This window comes from Natator depressus, chromosome 9 (genome assembly GCF_965152275.1).
Source record: "Natator depressus isolate rNatDep1 chromosome 9, rNatDep2.hap1, whole genome shotgun sequence".
Taxonomy (NCBI): Eukaryota; Metazoa; Chordata; order Testudines; family Cheloniidae; genus Natator; species Natator depressus.
This window is the reverse complement of record NC_134242.1, coordinates 53,862,183-53,870,948: the sequence shown is the minus strand read 5'-3', so window position 1 is coordinate 53,870,948 and position 8,766 is coordinate 53,862,183. Positions and strand designations below refer to the sequence as shown.

General features: G+C 49.3%; 1 protein-coding gene across 1 annotated transcript in view; it reads right to left on the bottom strand.

Annotated features, from left to right (window-relative positions):
- The window catches only part of UBXN7 (UBX domain protein 7), a 157,569-nt gene that overhangs the window by 37,668 nt on the left and 111,135 nt on the right, over positions 1-8,766 (bottom strand). The gene's annotated exons all lie outside the window — the stretch shown is intronic.

The window sequence follows — 8,766 nt, the reverse complement described above, 5'->3', positions numbered from 1 at the left end:
GGAACTCGCTACAGGGTGGCATGAAGGATGCCTAATTATTTGTATTCAGACTGATAGTGGGCCAGATCCTTAGCTGCTGTAAGCAAGCACAGCTCCCCTGCCATGAGTGCAGATATGCTGCCTGACACCAGCTGAGGAGCTGACCCACACCTTCATCAGTGAAAACGTCAAAGGCCCAAGCTGCAGACCCATATTCACATATCCTACAGAAGTCAACGGGACTAGAACACGCATAATAAGGTTTGCTTGTGTAATCAAATGCTTGCAGTCAGGCTCAAGACCAATGTATGGTTTAATACCCTAGAAGGATCTGTTACCCATATATTACAGTGCAGATGTGCAGGAATACTGTACATTTTTACAAGTAATCACAAAACATTGTGCACTTTTACTTAAAGGGGACTCACTTTTAAATAAGAGAGAAACATCCTGATGTGTGATTGCTCTAAGATACAGTGAGCCTGATTCAGCAGTGCCTTGAGCTCTGTGCAGTAGTATGCACCACTGCAAAATGCTCCTACCAGTCACCGGGGTAGCAATATTACACCCCTGCTGCACAGGTGTAAATGACACCACAAGGTGCCATGTGGCATGAGACCCAGCGACCCAATGGCAAGAAAACTAGATGTTACAGAAAATGATCTGTGCTGCTCATTCATTACCAGCTAGAATAGACATGCCCAGTTGTGGCCTCTGTACCATTGCATCAGAAAGCCTGCAGAAAAGTTCAGCTGCAACTCGCCATGGCTCATTTGTATAGTAACTGTGAAAACACCCTTTCTATCTGTCATGCTTGGGGCTAGTCTCTGTCATGCCCTCATCAGCGGGATAGTTCTGCTATGTAAAATTCCCCAGCTTGTTGTCAAATGAAGTGAACTTTGGCCATAAGGGCAGGCATAGGCCCAAGGAAGGATTAGAGGAGAAGGAACTAGGACTGCCTCAGCATCAGTCGCAGCTCTGCCACAGACAATGTATGGCCATGGGCATGTCCCTCAGGTTTGAACGCTGTGGCTGAGGTCTGGCTAGCCTGCAGTCCGAGGTCTGACTGCAGCACTGTAGTGAGCTAGCTTGGCTCAAGACCGTGTGGGCATGGCTAGCCGAGAAGCTGTGGTACTTGCGCATGTGGCCGCATTGGCTAGCTGCTGGAGTGGCTCCCCAGGGCTCTGGTCTGGTTTGTACAAGCCAGCCTGCCACCTGTGCTACTGTTGCTGCCCTGCTGCTGCTGCTCAGGACAGCCAGGTTAAAGCTCGCTCGGCTAGGACTACTCATGCTGCAGGCATCCCAGGGTGGCCATACCCTGAGTTTGCCACCTCAAACCATGCTAATCAGGCTACTTATTTAGGTCCCTAATGATGAAGCTAGGCTGATTTACTTTGTTTACTCAGCTTTGCAAATGTTGCCTTAACCTCTAAGTGCTTCATTTTCCTCAACTTGTGAATGAGGCCAATACTTGCTCTCTGGCATATGATGTCATGGTGTGCATGGCGTTTTACAGCCCAATAGAGTGACAAAGCTCCTGCCTCCAGGAGCTTCCGTCTGTGAAACAAATGGCAAAACAAAAAGCTGTAACAGACTGGGGAAGAGGGGGGGATCTAGCGAAGGGAGGGTCAGCTTTTCAGATAGGAGCACGATTTACAGGAGTTAGCCCTGGCATTTTGATGCAGTTTCGCTTTTCTTGTGTGTTAGTTGCTTAGTTCCCTTCTAATCAGATACCAGCAATGGAGCAGCTCTCATCAAGGTCAGATTTGGCATGGTGCAGTAAAGCGATGAGTACTGCAGATGGGCTTTAAAGGAGAAGATTCAGAGATTCCAAGGCCAGAAGCAAACATTGTGATCATCTACATACTTCTCATATAACACAGGCCATAGAACATCCCCCAAATAATTCCTAGAGGATATCGTGTAGAAGAAACATCCAATCTTGATTTTAAAAGTGCCAGTGATGGAGAATCCACCACAACCTTTGGTAAATTGTTCCAGTGGTTAATTATCCTCCCTGTTAAAAATTTATACCTTATTCCCAGTCTGAATTTGTCGAGCTTCAGCTTCCAGCCACTGGATCATATTAGACCTTTCTCTGTTTCCTTGAAGAGCCCATTATTAAATATTTGTTCCCTGTGTAGATACTTATAGATTGTAATGAAGTCGACCCTTAACCTTCTCTTTGTTAAGCTAAATAGATAGACTTGGAGTGCTCAATCTCTATAAGACATGTTTTCTAATCCTTTAATCATTCTTGTCGGAACCCAAAAGCTGGAAAGCTGCAGGGGTTGATGGCATTCCTCTGGAGTTTCTCAAGAACCTGGGGAGACGGGGACAGGAATGGCTGGTGGTGCTTTTTACTGCCGTGCATAGAACTGGAGAAGTGCCAACAAGCTGGTGACAGGCAACAGTGGTTGCCCTACTGAAGCCTGGGAAACTCCAAGAGGATGCAGACAGCTACCACCCCATCTCTCTCCTCTCAACTACCAGCAAGCTCATGGAATGGGCACTGCTCCGCTGTCTGTCTGACATTATCAAAGACATCCTCCCAGCGGGGCAGGCAGGATTATTGCCCTAAGAGGAACTGCTGTGACCAAGTAGCTTCACTTACCAGCTACACTGAGGCAGAATTCCAATGTAAGTTGAAGACAGGGATCACGCTTGTTGATTTGTCCTTGGCATGCAATGCCATCTGGAGACAGGGCCTCCTCCTCAAGATCTCCCGCATTATTCAGTGCCAGCAAACGATCCACCTCTTGGTGGTGATGACTGGGGACCACCACTTTAAGATACACCTTAATGCAGGGGTGGGCAAACTTTTTGGCCCGAGGGTCATATCGGGGTTCCAAAACTGTATGGAGGGCCGGGTAGGGAAGGCTGTGCCTCCCCAAACAGCCTGGCCCCCACCCCCATCCGCCCCCTCCCACTTTATGCCCTCTGACTGCTCCCCTCAGAATCCCTGACCCATCCAACCTTTCCTGCTCCTTGTCCCCTGACCCCCACCTCTGAGACCCCCTCCCCTAATCGCCCCCTGGACCCCCCCATCCAACCCCCCGCTCCCTGTCCCCTGACTGCCCCAACCCCTGTCCACATCCCCACCCCCAGACAGGCCCCCCAGGACTCCCATGCCTATCCAACCCCCCCCGCTCCCCATCCTCTGGCACACCCCCCAGAACCTCTGCCCTATCCAACAGCCCCCTGCTCCCTGTCTCCTGACTGCCCCCGGGATCCCCTGCCCCTTATCCAACCCCCAGGCCCCGGCCCCGGGCCCCTTACCATGCTGCTCAGAGCAGCAAGTCTGGCAGCCGCACCGCCCGGCCAGAACCAGACAAGCTGCCGCACTGCCCTGCATGAGCGTGCAGCCCCGCCGCTCAGAGCACTGCCTGCGCGGCAGCGTGGCTGCGGGAGAGCGGGGACAATGGGGGAGGGGCCGGGGGACAGCCTCCAGGGCCAGGAGCTCAGTGGCTGGGCAGGACGGTCCCGCAGGCCGGATGTGGCCTGTGGGCCATAGTTTGCCCACCTCTGCCTTAATGGCTAGATCAGTAAACCAAAAACTCTTAACTTGGGCATCCCGCAGGGCACTGTCCTGGCCCAGATACTTTTTAATCTATACACCGTGGATATACCAGCGACAGAGTTGAGGAAATTCATGTATACAGATTACATTGCCCTAGCTGCTAAGCCCACAAGCCTCCATACCATCAGCTGCGCGTAACCCAAGATCTTATAACAGTAGCTGATTATTTCCAGGGCTGGAAGCTTAGGCCTAACCCGAAAAAAACCATAGTGACCACTTTCCATCTGAACAATTAAATGGCTAATGCCAAACTCGATGTGCAGTTCTGTGGCGAAAGCGTCAGCCACAAAGCTAACCCAAAGTATCTTGGCATTATACTGGACCGGAGTTTGACCTTTGACAACACCTCAAAAACACCCGGGATAAGGTCAGGTCTCATGTCGTGCTTATCAGGAAATTGGCCAAAACATTTTGGGGTTCCAGGCCACGGACCTTATGAACTGCAACAATTGTCTTGGTACAGTCTGCAGCTCAATACTGTGCACCAGTCTGGTCTCACAGCAGTCACACTAAAGTCCATGATATACAACTCAATAACACCATGCGCATAGTGTCAGGGGCACTCAAATCGACTGGCTCCTGGTCCTATCACACATCCAGCTTCCACAGATTAGAAGAGCTGCCCAGACATCTTGCTTTCTCAACCATGTCAGTGCAAACACAAGCATCCCATTGCACGATGACCTGCAGAACCTGCCAAAGACAAGATAAAAATCCTGCAACCCTCTATGAAACCGCATCAAGCGTTACATCCAACTTGGATGCTCAGGCTCAATGGAGAGCCACATGGAGCATTTTGACCATTCAAAACAAACAGCTCATCACTAATCCTGCCAAGGAATCACCTGGTTTTGATTTATGTCGGGCAGGCTGGTGCAGATTGAATCTTATCAGGACATCTCATGGGAGATGTGGACAAACCCTCTTTAAATGGAAAATGAGGCAAACATCTGTATGCAACTGTGGTCACCAGGCAAAAACAATGGAGCACATCATATCTGAGTGTCCCCTTTGTTCTTTTGCCAGGGCCTAAAGGACATTCACCAGCTCACTGCTGCAGCAATGTGTGACTATCAAATCTAGATATAAATTTGTAATTGTTGCTATCTACCCAAGCCGTACAAAAGAAGAGGATTCTTGAGGCTCTTCATTCAGCCCTCTCCTCCAATTTACCAACATCATTCTTGAACGGCGGGCACCACAACTGGACCCAGTATTCCACCAGCGGTCACACTAATGCCAAATACAGAGGTAAAATAGCCTCACTACTCCTATTCAAGATCCCCCTTTTATGCATCCTAGAATCATAGTAGCTCTTCTGGTCACAGTAACACACTGAGACCTCATGTTTGCCACAACTCCCAAATTTTCTTCACAGTCACTGCCTTCCAGGCTAGAGTCCCCTATCCTGCAAGAACGGCCTACATTCTCTGTTCCCAGATGTAGACATTTAGCAGTATTAAAATGTATTGTACATTTGCTTTTGCCCAGCTTACCAAACAATCTAGATTGCTCTGTACCAATGACTTGTCCTCTTCATTATTTACCACTCCCACTATGTGTGTGAGGTCTGCAAACTTTATCAGTGATGGTTTTATGTTTTCTTCCCGTTTATTTAATAAAACTGTTAACAGCGTAAGACCAAGAACCTATCCCTGTGGTACCCAACTAGAAACGCACGTGGTTGATCGATGAGGATTCCCCGTTTACAATTACATTTTAGATCTAACAGTTAGGCGGCTTTTAATCCATTTAATGCGGGCATGTTAATATTTATCTCTTCAGGGTTTTTTAATCAAAATGTCATGTGGTACAAAGTCAAATGCCCTACAAAAGTCCATTACGTCAATGCTATTACTTTTATCGACGAAATTTATAATTTCATAAAAAAAATACCAAGTTAGTTAGACAGGATCTATTGTCCATAAACCCATGTTGCTTGGCATTAATTACATTACCGTCCTTTTATTCTCTGTTAATCAAGTCCCATATCAGCTGCTTCATTATCTTGCCTGGGATTGATGTCAGCCTGACAGGCCTGTAATTACCTGGGTTATCCCTTTTGGAACTATTGGCACAAGCTGAGTTTTCCACCAGCCCTCTGGAAGAGGAGGGTGATGGGCACAGAGGGAGGGAAAGGCTGTTCCAAGCTTAGGGGTCAGAGTGGAAGTGTGTGAGAGAGGCAAAGGGGATGGGTAGCAGAGAGACAAGGCCAGAGAATAGGCTTGGGGAGGGGAGCAGAGGTAAAGCTATATAGCTAATGGAGGTTGGGTAGGAGGAGCATCATGCTGGAAGTGTGGCTGGGGCCTTGACTATTTTGCCAGCAGTTTTTAGGCAAGGGTTGGAAGGGATGGGTTGGGGGTCCATGAAGCTGACTGAATGGCAGGACAGCAGCATGGAAGTAAATTGCTAATGGTTATTTATTACTACTGATAATGATAAACCTCCACTTGGGCTACTCGGCTGTGACCACTAAACTGACCCATCCCAAGTGCTGCCACCTCTTAAATCTAGGCACTATATTTCTGACCTTATCACTGAGGGGAGGAGATTAATAGCCATCTAAGGGGCTGGAAAGCAGGCAGAGATATGAGAGAGAGGCTAATTTTTTAGGTAGAGTTGAAGATGTCACCAAAAGTAATAGATAAAGACTCTACCTGCCTGCTAGCAAACAGGAATGTGAGTTAGAAAACTCTACATATGTGGGCAGCCTGTCCCTGGACTCTCCATCACATTCTGGCTAGAGGTGAAGACACCACTCCTGGGTCAGAGCAATCCCTCTAACCCCCTGCTCCCCTAAAACTTGTAAGCAGTGTGATACAGAAGGACCAGGGAGCCATAGGAGAGTGCTAGAGGGGAAATATATAAGCTCAAGGCTAATTAAGGCATGGTTCTCTGTAGACTAGGGAAGGTGGCTAGAGGTTGATTGGACCACCTATAGTCAATTAAGGCCCTGTTAGGAACCTCATAACCCCCCCCCTCCCCCCCGCTTCAGGCAGACAGAGAAGGAGAGAGGACTGGAGCTTGGAGGTGTGCTGTAAGACTTGGAAAATCAGACAACTGAAATAAGGGGGACCCTACCCCAGTCCCAGTTGAGGAGGGACACTCCCTTCCCCAGCATCTAAGGACTGCAAGTACCCCACCCAAGGGGGAAGAGGGTAAGAACCCACAGGGCTTGAGAGGGGCTGGGGTTCAGAGTGAGGAGCAAACCCAAACCCCTCCCCTGCTTCTCTCCTTTACCACCTTCCTGGGCCACAATTTATTAAACAGCAATCAATTTTTTTTTAAAAAAAAGGAAAAAATGGGAAAAGGTTAAAGGCAAACATGTCACCCTGCTCTGTGGCACAGGGGCATCACAACCAGTGTCTCTGGAATATAAGGGAAGGAACTTAAGTCTGTTCCTTGAAGGGTCCTAGGTCCCTTCTCAGACCCTGGCTGTGCTGCAAGGATATGGTGGGCCAGACACTTGCTCTGGCAGTGGCCACGAGCTCTCAGGCTTTAGGTGGCAGGACCCTTCTTCCCAGTGTTGCCCCTGCCCTGTCGGGGATACGATCCCCCTCCAAGTCTGGCCTGCCAGGTGTCTTGGCTGGGGGTATCTACCTGTGCTGGGCCCACTGCCCAGGGTCCCCCCTCACTCTCCCCAGCTGCTCACCACACCCAGCTCTGGACTGCTCCAGCTCCACCACTCTGCCTCAGCGCTGCTGCTGCTGCTCTGCCTCTAGCTCCTTGGGCTGAGTCTCTGGCCCCCTGGCTCTGGTTGCTGCAGCTCTCCTCCCAGCGCAGTCTGCTCTGTGGGCTGCTTCTGTGACTCTGCTCCCAGCTCAGACCTGATTCCTGGGCTGCTTTTCTGGCTGGCACAGCTCTGCTTCCTAGCTCAGCTTAGGCCCCTGCTTTCCCCTTACCTTGGCCCCACTCTGTCTGACCCAGGCAATTCCAGCTTACACAGAGGATGGGACCCTCCTGACTCCCTGAATAGCCTGCCCGCCCTGTCAATCAGGCTGATCTGGAGCATTGGTCTCTCCTCATTGTTCCTGGGGACTCAGTCTCAGGATCCTGATTTCCCATTGACCCTACCTCTTACTTTTAGTACTGGAGCTAGCCAAACAAAACACCCCCACTGAATGTCAGTAAGGGGACAACGGTCCCCTTACACTAGCAAACAGGCGTGTGAGTTAGAAAACTCTACATATGTGGGCAGCCTGCCCCTGGACTCTCCATCACATTCTGGCTAGAGGTGAAGACACCACTCCTGGTCCAGACAATCCCTCTAACCCTTTAACTCCCTGCTCCCCTGTCCCCCTAAAACTGCCATGTGTGGTATTGTAAGCTCCTTTACAAACCGATTCGGAGAAGAAAGTTGCAATAGCATTAGTTTTCTTTTGCCTTCTAAGGATGGAGAAAAGCAGCCATAGCAAAGCTTGGCAGGTGCTGTGGTTTTAGCTCCCTCTGGTGGTTTCTAGGAGACTTCTGAATTCACAGTGAGTAGGGCTATGACTCTGTCACAGAGGTCATAGATTCTGTGACTTTCCAGAACCTCTGTGATGACTTCTGGGGCAGGGCTGTAGCAGCTGTCAGCCCTGGGGCTGCCAGAGCAGCAGCTGGGGTTGGGTCAGCTCCCCTGGGGCTGGAGCAGCAGCTGTCAGCCCCTGTCACAGGAGCAGCAGAGGGGCTGGAGAAGATGCAAGTCCCGGCAGTGCTCTTTGTCCCCTTTGCCCAGGGTATTTTTAGCAAAAGTCAGGGACAGGTCATGGGTTTCCGTGAATTTTTGTTTATTGCCATGAGCTGTCTCTGACTTTTGCTAAAAATAACCATGACAAAATTTTAGCCTCAACGATGAGAGAAATGAATGGTCCCAGACTGCCTTAATGTTGAAGGACAGGGCCTGATTTTTTAAAGTCATCTCATTCTTTGATAGGCATTACCTCATGATTAAAAATTGTGTAGTCTTTTGACAAAAAGTGTCCAATAAAACATATCCAGCATGTAAACAGTGTGGCTGTATCAGTTCTGTCCAGCAGTTCAGCATGGATCTGTTTCAGTACCTACTAAATGTCAATGGACATACCCAATTGACTTCAATGGGCATTGGGTTTACAAGTCATAAACTACATCATTCTAGCCTTTGTAGGCTGACAAGATATGGGAATGGGGAAGGGATGACTTATTCACTCTGCCTTTGGAGAAAGCATCCCTCAGTCCTGACCGGT